Source organism: Dermacentor silvarum, chromosome 11 (genome assembly GCF_013339745.2).
Source record: "Dermacentor silvarum isolate Dsil-2018 chromosome 11, BIME_Dsil_1.4, whole genome shotgun sequence".
Lineage (NCBI taxonomy): Eukaryota > Metazoa > Arthropoda > Arachnida > Ixodida > Ixodidae > Dermacentor > Dermacentor silvarum.
In genome coordinates, this window is record NC_051164.1 from 44,656,516 (window position 1) to 44,675,409 (window position 18,894).

Sequence of the window (18,894 nt, forward strand, 5' to 3'; positions counted from 1 at the left end):
AGTTAACGGTTGTATATTGCAAAATTATACACACTGTTGCGCCCTTCTTCGGGCGGCGCGTAGAAGCCGGATTGTGCGCTCCCGCATGAGAAGAAAATAAAATTTGAGGACGCTTAAGCTTCGCCTTTAAGAGTAGAACGCGATAGCGTTATCGGGACCCATTCACATTGCATCGTTCGCATCCGGCAAGTAGGCTTCATTCACTGCAACAGTGAACGTGGGAAAGCCAGCTTACAAAAACCAAGCTTACACCGATCCCCTAAAGTCGGCTTCACTTTTAAACGTAAATTTATTGCTGGAAAGACCTTTTCGTAGGGGCAATATAAGTAGTCATATTAAAATGTGAAGGGCTTAGCACTTTTTTTATTATTTCAATAATTGTTTGCTATTGCCCCGACGTGCGCGCGTGTACAAAACGATTTTGCAGGTGAAGTCCCAATTTGACCTGACTAGGATGCGAGCGCCATCTGGATATCATTTTCACAAGTAAAGTAACCGAGCGCGCGGCTGTAGGTCTGGTAGAAATGCTGGGAAAAGGGTTTGTGTTTAAGTTTCCTCGTTACAGAATTAGGTTTTCTCGTACGTTTAGAATACAATCCGACGCCGAATGGTTAACAATGCGATGGTGAATTCGACAGCAAATGGTAAAGTCATACATTGCCATTTTTCTTAGGGATTTCACTTTGAGAAATATAATTTTTGTTCACCAAAACCTTGCACCACGTGGAGCACCTGCGCGGTCGGCGTGGTTGGGGATGATTTTCTCGGCTACCGACGCCGACATCGCACGCCGACGCCGGTCGCCGACGCCCGATTTTCTGGGACACGGGGACCTTTAAAAGACGACGCCGGGCCATGGCACGTGAACCGACGGCTCGCGGCTCTATTCTGTTGTGTTCGCGCGGCTGTGTTCTTATTTCGGGATGTGCAGCATACAAGCTAAGACGTTTAATACTACTAGAAAGGCAATCGCTACGTCTTTGTCTTGGGTTGCCAGCGTTTTGTGGCTAACGATATGCTTTATCTGGACGCTGGAATTTTCCCGCTTGAGGCAGGCTTAAGCAACTTACTGTTGTGACTTTTCTAAAGCTTACGATGCATCCCTATCCCGTTTTCAATACGTTTTCAACAATACACCTGATTCATCTTTCACAACACATTGGTGGCATTATCGACAACCTCAAGTGGTTTTTGTTCAGACACTGTTATCAAAACTTCATGTTCGCCTAGTGTGCCTGATTTCTCCAAAAACTGATTCGTTAAAGGTGAAATAGATTTTTGATGAAAAATTTTCCAAATCACGCAAAACTTCTTCCGTCACGCATACTTGAAGGTCTCCTTCAAGATCATCTTAGTCAATTTCAGTCTCACTTGGTATTTCTACGGACGCAGCACAAAATACAGAGAAGGCCGGAGTGGGCATCTTTTCAAATCAGCTTACTGGTCTTTTGCTCTTCGTCTCGCTGATTACACCGCAATATTTCTTGCATAATTTCTGGCCATCATTCTAGCCATTTGAAAATTGGGTCCCCAGACATCGAAAGTAATAATTTTTACCGATGCACTGTCGGTTTGTACACGTTTAACTTCTACTAATCGGTCACACCTACTGAGTATATTTTCGAATCTTTTTCGGACAGCTTGTCTGAAGTCCGCTTAGTCTGGGTCCTCGATCATAGTGGAATTTCTTTAAATGAATCAGCTGACTCAATCGCATCATCGTCAGTAAATGGTCCTGTCTTAAATATTATTCCTTATTTCGCTTTTATAACAGGAGCTAGGTTTAAACGGTTTTTATTTGTAAATTGTAGTAAATCATCCCTCCTTTCCGCAGAGGATTTTTGACATCTAAATTTCGGGTGCAACACGAGCAAATGCCTTTCACGAGAATGCGAGGTGACTTTATCAAGCTTCCGCTGTAGAGTTCCCCACCTAAATTTTTACCTTCATAGATCTGGTTTGTCCATGACTAATCTGTGTTCTTTTTGTAATGAACCAGAAATATATGACGTAATACTTCAGCGGAAATCCGCTAGGTGGAGATAAGTAATTAAAGGGAAACTGAGACATCCACCCAAATGTAGCAATTTGCTACAATGGAAACCCAACCGGGTTCCTCGAAAGAAAGCCTCGCAGTTCAAGACAAATTCGTCCTGGTCCGGGACTCGAACCCGGGACCACCGCCTTTCCGGGGCAGCCGCTCTACCATCTGAGCTAACCAGGCGGCTAGCAGATGGCAGGGCGAAGTCGAATTTGTCGACAACTCGAAGCAAAGGCAAGTATATGACGTAATAGTTCAGCGGAAATCCGCTAGGTGGAGATAAGTAATTAAAGCGAAACTGACACATCCACCCAAATGTACCAATTTGCTACAATGGAAACCCAACCGGGTTCCTCGAAAGAAAGCCTCGCAGTTGAACTATTACGTCATATACTTGCCTTTGCTTCGAGTTGTCGACAAATTCGACTTCGCCCTGCCATCTGCTAGCCGCCTTGTTAGCTCAGATGGTAGAGCGACTGCCCCGGAAAGGCGGTTGTCCCGGGTTCGAGTCCCGGACCAGGATGAATTTTTCTTCAACTGCGAGGCTTTCTTTCGAGGAACCCGGTTGGGTTCCCATTGTAGCAAATTGCTACATTTGGGTGTATGTCTCAGTTTCCCTTTATTGAACCAGAAAGTATGGATCATTTCTTTCTTTCTTGCCGCCGCTTCTCCTCCATCCGCAGAATGGTCCTCATATTTTCTACAAGTAAGCTGGCGTTAGCGCTTACTACACGAAACATTTTGTCCTTTGGTGCGTATCAATTAGACACAAGCCATGGGTCAATGATCACTACTATCCACAAGTGTATTGAAGCGTCAGGAAGGCTTCACTGCTAGGGTACCGACAGTGGGACACTTTACTTTATTTTCTTTTTTCCTAAATTTATGAATAAGCCCTCTCAAAATTTCTCTTGGCATTGAGTTCACTATTGCATCGCGTCATGTCAAATGTTTGCCTTTATCCCCCTTGTGTATTTGTTAAACGCACATTTCAAATAACCTAAAGTGGCCAATTCCCCCTGTGGGTACGAGCTATGTTTTGAGGCAACAACAACAACACTCTGGCGTCGATTCGGGTCAGCCATGCTTTTCCTCTGCTTCTGAGGCATAAGCCTACAAGCTCTTCTGAGGCATAAGCCTACAACACCCTGTAGTTAAAGTGCGTGCTTCCATATTTGCCAGGGCACTTGATATGTACATGCTTGCCGTCGACAGCTCCAAGGCAGTTTGGAAATTGCCAGGTGCGCCCGAAACCCTCGCAGACGAGTCGCCATGTGGCAGTCTTGTGTTTTTGTATGTAAAAACAATTTAGAGCATGAAGCACCTTTTACAGTGAAGGCTAATACTTTGTCAGTGCACTGCAAACTCAGAAACACCATTTTAAGATTCACCATGCATGCCAGGTGAGTGATTCCAACTACAGTCGAAACCGGATATATTGAATCTACATATAACGAATTATTTTGTATATCGAACAGCTATAAAATCCCCTTGAAATTTCTGTATAACATTTTTCTTTTATATATCGAATTATCTATATATAAAACTTTTTTGTGATCCCCTTCAGATTCAGTATATCCGGGCTCGACTGTGTATTCTAAACACAATACGGAATGCCCGTATCAACACTGTCATACGGCAAACGCCGGGTAAACGCCCGGCGCGCCAGCTGTGCGCCGTGTGACGTCACTGCTCATTGCAGTAACGTCAATTGCAGTCAACACTGCAATTTCTTTAAGCTACAACTGCTGGTGAGTGCGCTATATGGCCCATCTTATAGCAGTCTACAAGCTCATGTTTCGAGACTTGGCACTATGCTGAACTTGATGAAATGAACGGCTGGTCATTTAGCCCATAATTGCAGGAGATGTGGTTGTGTTGTTCTGTTTAGCTCGGTAACGATTCTTGGCAGGGAAAGAGCGCGAACCGCAGGGGAGATTTTTGAAGCTTTTCAGATGACATTTGTATTAGCGTACCGTCGCTCACAATCCTGACTGAAAAGGAGTGTTCACACATAGAAATCTGATATCGATTGTATGAGTCAATGACAGCGAAACAAGTGTGGTTTTGCGGTATCTTGTGCTGGTGCATGCGCTTGGTGTGAAGCTTGCGGATTTTTGTCAATAATAAAGTCAGTTGATAGCCCAGCATCGTCCTGTCTACTTCTTGTTTCTGTGTATGCGTTTATTACTCTGTTTTATTCCTTGTTCAATGTGTAACTCGCCCAGCACTTAGCCAAACTTAATGACTGGAAAATGAAAAGTGCAACTAGTCCACATAGTTAAGAGTGTGCTGAGCACTTCGCCAACCGCACAGCTTGCACTATTTTGAGGCATACGACGATGAGGTCGAATTGTCTTTTTCTTAAATGCAACTAGAGCTTGAACATTGGAAGCAATCGCCTGTAACAAATTTACCAGAGTATATGAACCGACGTGTACAGGTGCATACAACATAACTCTGAACGCCGGACCGGTGGCCTTTCGCCGGCGGAGCGCGCCGGTGAAAAAGGCCAGCCATCATGCGTGGTCTGCGTAGCAAGCTTGCCTCGTTCCCCAGTGCATCTAAATAGGTGTTGCCTTGCTCCAAGCGAATAGCGTTGGGTGCCTTTTAGCGTTGTCACAAGTGCAGATGCGGTCTCTAAAACGCTGTGTGCGCGCGTGTGCACGCGACGGAGCATAAGCACTCGTGCATTAATGGGCATCGGCGCCTCTGAAAGCAGGAGGCTTAACTGACTCATTAGTCGTGGAATGTTACCATCGTCGACAACACTTGCGGTAGCAGAAATCAGAAAGCGGCATACAACACCTCAACCGTTCAATAAAGCATGTAAAAGTGAATTTAGCACGAAGTAACTAAAAATTATTAGGAGTGATTCAAGAGCCCCAAAGACTCATTTAAAGTAATTAGGGTAATTAACAAGACCAGTACACGGACATAATACGACACCTTTATTGAAGCGTGCTAAAGTGAATTACAAAGTAACTAACAATAACTACGATTAACAAAAGTAATTAAGGGTTGCGAACAGTAATAGAGACTACTTAACATCAATTCGAGATTCCGTGATAGGACTGGTCACGCCAAATTCAGAATAATTAAGGGTTGCAAATATCAGTGCAAACAATCGCAATGAAATCACGTCTATGCATTATAGCTTTCGCCCTCAAAGTCATCTTAGCAATTGATATGGGACCGCACTGAACGTTTTTATTGCGATAGCAATTATACTGACACTCAAAGCGGAATTCTGCCGTGGGTGTCGTCATCGCCCTCACCGTCGCCATTAGGTACCGCAGGAACTCCAACGACGATGAAATCGTCGCCACGCGCCCTAAGCTGTATGAGCGAACTCACGGCGGAGAGCAAACGCGACATCTTCCGTCGCGCAAAAGGCGTGGGGAGACGGGAAGGATGGAGGGGAGGCGACCTTTAGCTGCTGCACCAAATGCGTATTTATATAACACAGCAATGTCATACGAAGTAAGGTGAGCGGCTTTGGTAGAAATATGAATTGTAGTAAACATGTGCTGATTAAGTAAGCAGGTGTGCTGCGGCGTAAGTAGACCGACATGAAGAAAGACTCGATGACCACGAGAAGGCGCGCGTGAAACGGTGGTGTTGATGAGAAGCGCTGCCCGTGGGCAGCGCGTGCGAAGGGACACACCTGTAGCGCTGCACTGCCGATCCGGGCAGCATTGCATGTGTAGCGTGCGTTGGAAAATGTGGCCCGACTATTACTAACTGTGGTGTGAGCGCGCACAAACAAACATGAATAGATCACACTGAATGACTGCAGACAACGACTGTCAAAACGCTGGCAGCAAGCGCATATACGCCGCAGCGCGCGAAGGTACGTGCGGTCTGTCGCTTCAACGGAAACTGAGCGGCGAAAGCTCAGCGCATAAAGGTCAGAGCCGTGTGGAGATGAGAGACGGTGCGAGCGAGCGACGAGCGCGGTTGTTGGCAGAGTAGAAATGCGCCCCCCCCCCCCCCGCTCCCTCCGGCGCTCGCTTCCCGCTTCCTTGCTTGCGCGTGGAAGATTGAGTGCGTTCGCTCTCCGTGACAGCGTGCGTCCCCGCAAGCTTCCGCTCGGGCATGCGGCGCGCGGCGAAGATTTTATCTATACGGAACCTCACGGCGACGGCGACGGCGACGCCGACGGCAGAAATCCGGTGAAAGTGTCCATATAATTGCTATCGCAATAAAATGTTGCGAGGCGAGGACTTGCGACGCTCCTCGACGAGTGCCCGTTCTGACCTCATCGAAAACCTCCGAGCCGCCGCCAGAGGGACCGGAAACAATATATCCAACACTGCGCGCGTTGGGTGCGAACGCGGGTAAAACGTCGACGGCGTCGACAACAGTTCTGCGTGTTGCTGGTGCTGCTAAATGTCCAAGTTTATAAAGCTGATAAAACTACTATCCTTATTCCGTATAGCTCTCTACTAACTTGCTATCGCAATTGATGCTTCGCCTTTCCGGTGAAACTGCCACATTCGCTTTTTTAATACGAATTGACCTCACACAGCTGAACACCCCTGATTAGCAACGTATCATCACACTGAACTAAAAATTGAATGTTAGCGCTAAACAACGCCTACACGCGATCAAATGTTAGAGTGCTCCCGACTAGATTTCGTAAATCAATAGCGCACTATGCGATGTTCATTGTGACTGCGAAGCATTGAAGATACCTTCATTATAGTGCCGCATGCATAAGATAATTCATGTGCACGAAATTGGCGTGTTGGAATGCGCCCTGTGATGTCATCTTGAAAACTTTGATTACTGCACGCTGTCATCCTTGTTAAAGGAACTGTCGTGTTAGAGTCAAAGTTCTGATCTGATTCCGCAGTAGTAAATGCGGCTCGAGTTATAATTGCACAAGGACTAAAACACATCGCGGAACACGATAATCTGGTTGAAAACTACGCTACAGTGCAATTATAGGCTAGCCGTGGCGCACGCCCACATGGAAGATAAGCTATAAATTCACAGCTTCTGTAGGCGCAATAATAAACTCAGATATGCAAGAGATTGGGTATAATTATAATAGAGCCTGGTCACCAATCAGTTATAAACGCTCACGGATTTGATCCACGTAAGCTTTACAGAAAGCATGAACATCGGAATGAATGCAGATTCCGACGAGAATACGCCACAAGAATTACGCGTGCGTCTAGAGATTACGCTGCATAGTGCGCGAGAATGCTGTAGCCTACAGGCCCTTACCCCCTCCCCAGATGTGTTGTCGCAGCGCCAAGGGCGACGAACCGCAGGTTTTTTGACGCATGGGAACGCCTATCTAGATGCACTGGATGCGAGGCTTGCTTGCTATGGATTCCACGCACTCACAGGCCAAGGCTGTATTTTACGGCGGGTGTGCTACGCCGACGAGCGGCCAGCGGTCTGGCGTTCCGAGTTATTTTGTGGGCACCTGTACAGCGGCTGCAGTCTGCTCCAAAGTGCCCTGCATGTGACCTGCACAGCCATGTGCGCCGTTGATATGCCCACTCGGAATGAAAGGGCTATTCGCAACTCAAATGAACTGCAGGGGACGCTGCAAAAAGTGGCCGCGTCTGGCTACACTGTGCAACATGGCGGTTATACGGAGGTCCCCGCGTCACCGAAACCGCTGTGTTTGATGTACAGTACACTGTAGTTTGATGATTTTCGTGCAGTCTGATGCCGGTTTGCGCTGTTTTGTGGAAGGAAAGCGAGTAGCTTACACCGACCAAATCATTTTAGCCGATCTGAGAGAGGCACAGTGGATAATGAGGCTGAAGTGGTCGCACGGTGTGTGCAAACATCTGGCGTGACAGCGGACCCGCGCGAGATTCTGATGAAAATCACCAATGTATTATTGAACACATTGGTCGTGGAATCGAAGAGCTCGTGCACTGTCGGATGGTCGGAAAAGTACAAGCACGTTTCTGCTGCTTTGAGTCACTGTTAAGGCGCGGGAGATAGTCCGGTGTTTCGAGCGTGCGAGACAGCGGCCGGCGAAGTTGGATACGTCACGCTGGCCTCGCCAGTATTGCCGAAATATTACAACCTGCTCAGTTGGGTACGTTTAACATGGCCCGCAGCAGCGCACCGACTTGCTCGATCAGCTGTTACCGCTGTACATGTGGATAAATGCGCAGCCGGCACGCACTTTCTCATTGTTGTTGCCTTAACACATTTTCGTTCGGCGAAGGCGCAAACTCTGCACGCTCTTTTCAGTGCAGAGAGCAAGCGAAGCTAAAATCAAGCTTTGCACTTTATCGCGAGCATGCACTACGATTCTGTGGCGAACCTTTCTCGCTACTTTTGCGTTCCTGTTATCTATTTTACATTCAAGATTTGCGCAACGTGACTGTTGCTTCGCTTAGATGTAGTTATTCCAGTAGTTGGCGCATTGTTCTCTCGTAGAGAACAATACGATAAATGAGAAACCGAAAGATCTGCTTACTACAATCAAAACACATTTGCACACCATGCACATGTATGGCTTGTGCTGCGTGGCCTCACCATGATTGATTACTACCCGCTGTCTACGAACATGTCGCTTATGGCTGCTGTGTAAACTAATGAAATAAAACAAATGTTTCTGTGTGAATTAATGTTAACTAAGCTGCTGCATTATGAATCTAATTAATTTTCATGTTATTCTATAATTTACATATTCTGCACTTTAAGTGGCCAGAACTGTGTTCGCCTCTGAACTGCCAATTTCCTTCAGACACTGATAAGAGATACAATTGCTTTGATAATTACGAATTTTCAAATGAGCACCTACTAATTTGCACTAGTTACACGGGTAGCGTGTCCAACGCAAGGAAGGCGTACCGCTATGCCACCCCATAGTTATTTTGCATGCTGGGGCGTGCATGTTGTGCCTACATAGAACGGTTTACCGACGTTACCCGGGAGTACCTGAATCTCCGATGTAACGAGCGATTTTCGCTGATGTACCATACTCGGTAGTTCCACGTTGTGCGCCGCATATGTATCCGATATAACAGCTTTAATGAAGGAAAGCTTGAGTACCGCGGCGACATTTGCATCATAAACTGCATTACCACGCCGGCTATCACATGAAACTGCTTGTTGCAGCACGCATACGCTGAACGTTATCACGATGCCAATAACAACCTCAACGCAAACTTCCTGAAGTTTGCTGTAGCGCTTTACTGCAAACATAGTACAAGCAACAGTATCGCGTTCTCTTCACACAAACAACAAACCGACCCTCGCCTGAAAATAAAAATTGAAACTTTCTCGAGCAAGATGTTGAGAACATAACAATTGCCGTTGTCGCAGCTTATGATAAGATTCGCAATCCATGTGGCTCTTCGACGCCGCAAAACTGCAAAACGCAGCATAATTCCACGGCTGTGCGGAGTTTCGTTGATGGTGGCGCGCACCCGCTCGCAGTGCGAAGGCTACGGACGGAGCGTCTGCTCCGACGCTCCGACCTCCGTACGAGTTTCCGGCGCTCGCCGCTAGGTGTCGCATGAATGGCTGGAGTCGCGAATATCCTGCATGACATCACCAGATTAGAGGTACCTGCAACAGGGGTGAGAATGACAGGTTTGAAAGCTTGTTGCAGACAATTTCAAAACTGTTACTAGTTGGTTAAGAAGATATAAAAAGTCTTTTAAAAATGCTTCCGATAATTCTTGGCCAGTGGTATCGTGGCTCCTTTTCAATATCACGGTTTCTTCAATAAAAACAGCTGGACACGTGTATATATTGCAGTGTTGTGCTAAATGCGAGCCAGTTCCTGTTGGTAGAGGCCACTCGTGCTATCTCAGGTGCTCATGCGTACAGTGGCTAGACAGGTCCATGGACGCCTTGCCCCATGTCAAGCGAATTTTATAAACTACAACAAGAGTACATTTTACAAACTTGGAATGTTTCTTTTCGCAATCACGTCTCTTAATCCTTTGTGATACATGGCTGCACAACCTTGACACCTAAAATCTAGAATCGGCTCTAATGACACCGTGCAAACATTCCGGAAATTATGGCTTTTTTGCGTCAGCTTGTCTTCTTCCCTGTCAGTGTCCATCTTGTCCACGTTAGTGTGTGCAGCACACAGCGCAATAACACTGAACGTACACCAACTAGCCCAATTCCTCACTCGGTTGCTTCATACAATTGTGTCACGCAATCAAAGGGATGACATGGACATGCGCGCCTGTTCCTTACTGCTGCATGTAATGCTCCTGCACAACACAGAATTTCTCTGATTAGTACAATTTGTATGATTTGCTCTCAAGCTGTCCGTCATGATAGTTCCTCTCGGCATGCTCCTGTGTGCTTTCTTCTGATGGGACAACTCTGTCCGTCCTGCGTATGCTGCATATCACTTTGTGGAGACACTCCTGTTAGACTCGGCGTGCCGCGTTCCAAGACAAACGTGCTCCTCGACACGAATACAACCGAAAAAGCAAGTTTCTTTCGGGCCTGTTGATTCTTTTTAGCAGGACGGATTCAGAATAATTAGATAATGAGTTATACGTAATAGATTTTTTTTGTTAAAAGTAGTGCTTTGACGCATCCTGTCTCGTGTCTGAAGGGGATGAATTTATTCACAAGTTTACAGAAGTCGAAACATAGGTCCTCAATGTTTGGAAGTGAAATGTCAGCACCTAATGCGTGTGGGCAATTGATTAGTAATCTCCGGTCGACCGCGCAGGCTATTCTTGCCGCTTGCCACCAACAGCCGTTTCTTCAACATGCCCCAACATTTTCTATGGGATCAAGTCGGCGCATGGAGGCCACTCAAGCTGGCAAACAGCATTTCTTCTAGCAATTATTTTTATGTTTGCTTCATTGTATTACATGCAAATAGACGACCTAATAATTAAACTGAATCAACATTGCAATGGTCCGTCTGCGGTGCGGCGCGTCGTGCGACGGATCGTACGCAAAATCGCACTGTGTGTCTCGCGCTTAACTGCGGATTTCGCGACCGCGCGCATGGGTAACCGGCGACCGCGGCGCCGTCTCGCGCGCGCAGAGAGGGAAACGGCGAAGCAGCGCGGGAGAGAGGGAGGAGCGGCGTTCAACTGCGGCACTGGCTGCGTACTTTGCGCGGCCACGCGTGCATTATCTTGAAAGCGATCTGCAGGCGGCTCATACCTTTGTTCGTACCATAGAGAAAGAAATTCAACAAGAGGGGACACTCGGCAAAAACTGGCAACAGGAAAACGTCACCATACGCCACGCTATAGTATTGATGCCGAACGTTAGCTGCCGCGAGCATCGAAAAAAAAAAGAACGTTTAATTAAGTTAACACACGTTGATTTATTCTTTAAATTATTTGCCGCGAAAACTAAAACGTTTTGTGTATAAGTTAACTTAAACTTTTTTGCCTTACCTACCGATAGGCCAATGGCGCGCCAGATGCATGCGTCATCCGCCAGTCACTCCCCCGAAGCGAGCGAGGGCGGCTGCGCGCGCGTTTGAGCGCTCGCCCGCGGCGACCCGTCTTTCTTTCTTTTCTTTTTTTTTATGTAGCCTGGTTTGTTGGGCTCCCGGGGTATTCTTACGTTCATTCTGCACTGGGACAAGACACCACTGCACTAGTGGACTACGCCAAGGTGAGAAATGTTGTTTCACAGTCTACGACGCAATTAGGCTTACGGCACGGGACCGAGACTTAGTTAATTTGAATTAATGAATCATGCTGGGACATGTTTCCGACGCTTCCTATGGGATTATTATAACTTATTTCGGTTTTGTTGAGGCACACTGACTGCACAGGGCGCTGTGACGCAGTTAGCGAGAAGCAACTCGGCCGTGGTGCGTAGTCTAGTGCATCTCGCTAGGAGAAGTTTGTGCCGCTTTCTCTGACGCCAGACATCCCTGAAAAGTAATTTCGGTACTTTTTGGGGTACTTTTGAGGCACGCTGGCGGCACAGCGCGCTGTGGCGCAATTAGCGATAAGCAGCTCGAGCCGTGGTGACAAAGATAGTATGACGTGTAATGAATCTTAGAGGGACAAGTTTGTGACTTTTTTTGTGGCCCCGCCACAACATATACCTTCTTTCGGTACTCACTCCTGTCGAAAACGCGATGGGCGATCGCCAAGAGTGATAACATGGGAGTGTGTTGCTGGCGCCGGCAGAACGCGCAAAAGATAACGCCGAGGAACATATCACAAACACGTATTTCGAAAATTCCGTCTTCTAAAGGACTGAAAACGGGCTTTGCACCCACGCATTTGTCTTGAGTGCGAGTAGAAGGCATTCAGCGAACGTCTAGCATGGTCCGGCTGGGAGCCTCTGTTGCGTCCGTCTCTGTGTATGTAGCGCATCGTCACGTCGCCCGAAGCCAAGTTTTGGAAACGCGAAGTCGTCTGTGTATTTGTGCTACTAAAGTGCAGGAAATAATGCCCGGAAAAGGGGGAATGCTTGGAAATCAGATGTTTTCATATTTTAGGGTATTGTCTGGGATGAGTCGAGTATTTTCTACGCCATGTATGTAAAAGCGGATTGCTTTTGTTTGTAATGCCGCCCATTCACCGTTTTCGCACGTTTCGCCTGTATACGCGCAGTATTCCTATGTCGAAATACCAAAGTGACACATGCTTGTAACATGCTGTTAAATGAAGCTTCATACGGGAACTACTGCTTACCTGGGGTCACAACGTTGGATGACCGCACAAAAAGCGTGGAACGAACTTTTTATATAAAGCAAAAGAAAGGTTGCCTCATTTCACAAGGGGTCTTGCGTCTACTCTGTGAAATAGCACGTGGCACAGATACGATGGGACTTGACAAGTTCTTCGCAATCATTTTTACCGAATAATAAACTGATTTCTCACGAAGACCGTGTGCGGTCAAGCAAAAAATAAAAAAAGGGGGGGGGGGGGGGGGGCGTGCTAGCTAGCGTTCAAAATGCGCGCGCCCAAAACCGAAAACGGAAGTGATCGATGCCGACCGCTAGGCGAGCTGCAGTCAATTGGGCCACTGGGCTCTATGGGAGTGTCCGCTCTTGAATTCTTTTCTCTATGTTCCTACGGTGTGCTCATCGCTCAGTTTGTGTTGAAGCGATAGACAGGGCGAAAACAATTCGCTCACTCCAGTGTTTTGACAGCAGTTTCCGCGATCATCGAGCGAGATTTGTTCATGTTTACCTGTGCGCACGTGGCACCGTGCTTGTTAATTTAGTTACAATTTTATACCGCCGATAAAACTACTTTCTTACTTCATATACCTGTTTACTAATTTGCTATCTCAATTGGCGCTTCGCCTTTCGGGCGAAACTGTGACATCATTTTTTTTATGTCCGCGTCATTTCAGCAAGTGAGTAGCGTTATTGTCAGTTTCGTTGTCGATAACGTCTATTTTTCAAGTATGTCTTAACGCACCCTCTTTTGTTTCTAGCGTAATATTTTGCCCGTAGGTTATTCTTGCCTACGCTTTCTGAGACAAAGTCACTTTTGCTGTCTGTGATTTTGATGCAGTTGGTCTTCAAAGAAATGGAACATAATTTAAGCGGCAAGTCACAGTAATGATTTTTTTTTTCGCCTATAAGACCGTGACCCCTCTTTCAACTTCGGTGAGTCCTGTAGAGAAATGATTGCATAGCACCTAATTTGTCATTTATGCACGTTGCCTTGCCTTCGCCCCACTGCCACTCTAATAAAAAAACCTAGGTTTGTTATTTAATTTGTCTGCGGCAATTATAGCGGCCTCTGTAAGCAGGATTGGATCACAATATGTTGCTTGTATTCAGGGACCTGTTACAGCTTTGTTTTTTTAAGTGCATTGCAGGCTACAATGCACGACCGGAAGTTCTTTTTACGTAACACATAGACTTGCGCATACTTGAAGTTATGTTGTTCCCGGCCACGGCGGCCGCATTTCGATGAGGGCGAAATGCTAAAACACCCGTGTACTTAGATTTAAGTGCACGTTAACGAACCCCAGGTGGTCCAAGTTTCCGGAGTCCCCCACTACGGCGTGCCTCATTATCAGATCGTGGTTTTGGCACGTAAAACCTGATAATTTTTAAGTTACGCTGTCCGAGCAATAAAATTTGAATATGAAAGCGATGACTTAACAAACGAGCAACCCATCGCTACGTTTTAGGAAAGGAAAATTGAAAATATGCTATTTAAAGAGCACCGTGATAAAACCAAAACCTAAACCAAATATCGAGTTTTCAGTTTCTGCCATTTGGCGGGAGACTATGGAAATATGTCCTATGTGGCTTTAAAAAAAAGTATCACAGAGCATTCTACTGATACACTGCCAGCATGATGCGGGGCGATAGGTGCGCGCGATTGAACCACTTGGCCACGGCTTCCGACGATTTCGCAATGATACGCTTTGGTTTATCAAGGTTCCACGTGATTTTGCACGACTGTGTTTCAAAAATCGCTTTTGGGAACAGTGTTACGCCATGTGTACACAGTCGAGATAGTCATCATTCAAAAGCTCAGTCTGCACACTGCAGACGCTATAGCAGCTTTTACGGTATAAGCCGTAGTTTCATCACAGCGACCGTTTTTGTCTCGAATATTGAATACAAATTTTCGTCGTTTCCGTTGGGTTCCTTTGCTGAATCTTTAACCGCTCTGGAAACAAAATTCTAGCTTTCCACAGCACATTCATTGCATTTGTCTCGTGTGGCTCTTGAAGAACCAGTCTGTCATCTTCCATTTTCAATACTTGACTTGTACTTTTAATTACTCACGAAAACCCCGCTCGTTCTATTGAAAACGCGCTAGCTTCACGCCGCAACAGCTTGGGGCGCTAGTTGGTACGTGTCCAAAATAGCTGGATATTGACACGTGTACCGTAAAAACCGGAATATAGGTCGAACTTTAAAAAAAAAAAAACATTTCGAAAAGTCGACTCTCGTCTTATATACCGGACATTGGCGGAAAAACCAAGGTAGATATGTGAGTCCACCTTGGAAAAACTAGGGAAGTCTTGCAACAATGGGCAGATGAAGTAAACAGCCGCCTTCGCCATCGCATTCAGGCTGATTTTCACATTTTGTTTCAAAATGAGCGGAAGTCAACGGCAATTCACCGTCGCCTTCAAGAAAAAGGCGATTGAGTACGCGGAAGCCCACAGAAACCCCGCCAGGTTGCCGTGGGCTTCGTATCGTGCGACCATCAACCCGCGTGTTTGTAAGAACCTTATCATCACGGCACGGAGCAGCATTTAATACTGTCACCATTGTGCAACCGACTGAGTCGCATTTGTTTAAAGGGTGTCTTTCGGTACTTATGCCATTGAAAACGATTTTTTTTTTTTCATTTTTAGATTCGGTTAGTTGGGGGGTCGACCTATATTACGGTTCGACCTGTAGTCTGGTTTTTACGGTACTTTATCTTTCACTCGCGACCATTTTTGACAGGCTAACAAACGTTAAGCGTTATCGCAAGGCGCAGGACGCGCCTGTATGTATCGGAAGTTTCTCGAACGTTATCGATGCTCCTATCCGTTGTCTGTTGTCACCGACGCCCATGTAATCTGATTGTATGAGCGACGCGCATTGTGTAGTACCATCAGGCCCCGGAAACTCCGCTGGTTTTTTGTCCACGCGAACTGCAGCGCCATCCATGAGATGGATGCGGAACCAAAACCGCTTTTCTTTTTTTTCTTGTCATACCTCTCTCAACATTGTCGTTTCTTTCTCGCCTTCAACTATCGGCGGCGCGACCAGCGCTCGTCGTCGGCTGTGCTGATAACGGCCAAAACGGCAGAACGTTTTTTCTGGCATTATACGGTCAGTTTTTCGCCTTCCGTGCTAGCATTGTGGTCCCTGTGGTAACCTACCGTTGCACGTTTGTCGGCTTTTTTTCCCGCCATGTCTCGCAGCTGTCGCTGTTCGTGTGTGGTTCAGTGGTGTACGAACACATCAAGACGAAGTGAGCCATGCGACGTGAAATTCTACCGCATCCCTAAAGACAACAGGTGAGCACCGTGCTATTTACTTCCCGGTTTTTATTTGTGATAGTAATGGTGCGCAGTCGTACATGGCTGTCCGGTGGTGAGGCAGCAGTTGGCTGATTTGAAAACACCACAACGATGCTTTAAATCGTTGTGCCAACAAGCAGCGAACAAAAAGCTCCTGATAAATATAGTACCACCTGTGCGTATCGCAAGGAACACGTGTGTAGGTGTGCGCTTTGCACTTATTTCTATCTAAGTGGTCGCAATCGTTTAAAAATGCGTTTCTGAGAATTAAGGTACAACTAGTACTCTGCCGCGATGCGAAACGAGTTCTGTTTTGTATGTTCCAACTGCGATGTTATAATTTATGATCGTGACTGTTCTTCAGGATGGAAGCGTTTTTAAACTACGTTGGAAGGGTGGACCTAATGGGTTTGCCCAGAGACAAGGTCAACAACTGCAGAATATGCTCTGTGCCTTCACGGAGGTGCATTTTATGGACCGAGCGAGAAGCAGGCCGTGAGAAGCTCTTCTGCGCATTGGCCATTAGATCAATTACAATAAATGTTTTTTTTTTACATGTGCGAACATGGAACACCATCCGCGTTTTGTTGCATTCTATAGTGTGTTGCACTGTCTGCTCCAATTCTGGTTTTCGCAAACGAACACAATAAAGTGAGTCCAAAGAACTGTTGTGTTGTAAGTGCAATTATTTTTAATATAATTTGGGCACATGCTTGCTTGATCGTAATAATGAACGGGATTGCGTGCATGAAAACGTAAAAAGAATCCACTGCGCGCAAGCACGCAGCACAAATGCACGAATGGCTCGGCCGGACAGGAGAGGAACGCGGAGCACGCGCTTCGGTCCGGTGGTGCGTCTGATAACGCCCGCGACAAAAAAAAAAAAAAAAAAAGAGCATTGCGCGTGGCATGAGGGGAGGGTGAGGCGAGGCTTGCGAGGAGGAATAGGAAAGTCAAGAGGGAAAGGAGAAAAGAGCGGAACAACGTTATCATAAAAAAGGAATAAAAAAGTTCTATAGCGAAAGGGGGTGGGTAAAAAAGATCGCGCCGCTTTTCTTTCTTTTTTTGTTTTTTTCGCCATCGTAGTACCGTCATCCATCCGCTAGGGCCTAATTGAAGTGCGCCTTGGCGCTAGCGTCGACTGAGCGTCTGCTATAAAACAACCAATGGGAGGCGGAACGAGCTTTTTATATACTTCCTCATTTCACAAGGGGTCTTGCGTCTACTTTTTGAAATAGCTACGTGGCACAGATTCGATGAGACTTGACAAGATCGTTCGCAATCATTTGTACCAAATAATAAACTGATTCCGCACGAAACCGTGCGCGGTCGGGCAAAAAAAGAAAAAAAAAAGCGCAGCTGGCGTGCTTGCTAGCGTTCAAAATGCGCGCGCCCAAAACCGAAAACGGAAGTGATTGATGGCCGACCGCTTGACGCGCTGCTTTGTTCAATTTTATCGCACAATCTTGATATTAACAATTTATATTTTTATGACATCTCGTTAATAAAAATTTTGTGCGTGAAAAGTGAATTCATTTTGCTTTCTGTTTATGTATTAAATTAAATATTGAGTGCAGTATTTCTTTCAGAAACAAACATCTGCCGTAACATACGAAAAAACACCTATTTTCTACATGGTAGGGAAAGAGTTAATTTGTCCTCCGCAAATAATAGAGGCCTCTATAAGCAGGATTACATCACTATAAGTTGCTTGTTTTCAGGTACCTGTTAAACCTTTGTTTTTTTAAGTGCATTGCAGGCTACAATGCACGAAAGTTATTTTTTCAAGGTGCTTTTTTCAAGGTTTATCAAGGTGCCACGTGATTCTGCACAACTGTATGTCAAAAATTGCTTTTGGTAACAGTGTTACGCTAAGTATACAGAGTCGAGATAGTCATCAATCGAAAGTTCAGTCTGCAGACTGCGTACGCTATAGCGGCTATTACGATATAAGCCATAGTTTTATCACAGCGCCCGTTTTTGTCTCGAAAATCAAGTACAAATTTTTGTCGTTTCCGTTGGTTCCCTTCCTGAATCTTTAACCGCTCTGGAAACAAAATTCTAGCTTTCCATTGCATATTCACTGCATTTGTCTCGAGTGGCTTGTCTTCCAGAACCAGTCTGTCATCTTCTTTTTTCAATACTCTACTTGTACTTTTATTTATTCACGCAAAAACCACTCGTTCCATTGAAAACGCTCTACTTTCGCGGCTCAACCACTCGGGGTGCTAGTTGGCACGTTTCCAGAAGAGCTGGATATCATATAGAAACAGTGTCATGCAGCGACAATTAACACACGTTTTCTGGCGACGGATAGAGCTATATGTCGTTTGTTTCATTAATATATATAAGCCTTCATTAAAAGAATTGTCAGCATCATAATTAGGCACCACTGCAGGACATTTACGAGAGATCTTATGCCAGCTGAGCCAATGTTATGCCACCGACTTTCCTTTTTCCATTGCTCCTGTTAATTCTTTATAGCTCTCGGCTTCCCTTCTCTTAGCACCCATTCTGTATATATAATGAACCACCGAAATACATGACCTGCCCAGCTCAACTTCTTCCTCTTACTGCCAATTAGCATATCGGCTACCTTGGTTTGTTTTCTAATCCACACTACTTGCTTCTATCTCCTAATTATATGCCTAACATTCTTCGTTTCATTGCACGTAGTGCGGTCCTTAAATTTGCCCAATGCTTCGCTAAACTCAGTTTTTGCCCAATTGAAAGTACAAGTAGAATGCAATGATTGCTATCTCTCATTTTCAAGAATAGTCGAAAGTTTACAGTCGTCACTTGGCTGCACCTGCCATGTGCACTTTACGATTTTTTTTTGTATTTGATCTGATGAACATGGTCCATCTGAGTATTGGACATATATAAACGTATACTATAAAGATTTCATAATCTCACTG

General features: G+C 45.8%; 1 protein-coding gene and 1 non-coding gene across 5 annotated transcripts in view; one reads left to right on the forward strand and one right to left on the reverse strand.

Annotated features, from left to right (window-relative positions):
* LOC119433758 (neprilysin-1-like) overlaps positions 1–18,894 on the forward strand; it is a 741,141-nt gene that overhangs the window by 452,757 nt on the left and 269,490 nt on the right. The window lies entirely within an intron of this gene.
* On the reverse strand, positions 2,150–2,224 carry Trnas-gga (transfer RNA serine (anticodon GGA)). Its single transcript has one exon. It is a non-coding gene; the product is annotated as a tRNA-Ser (tRNA).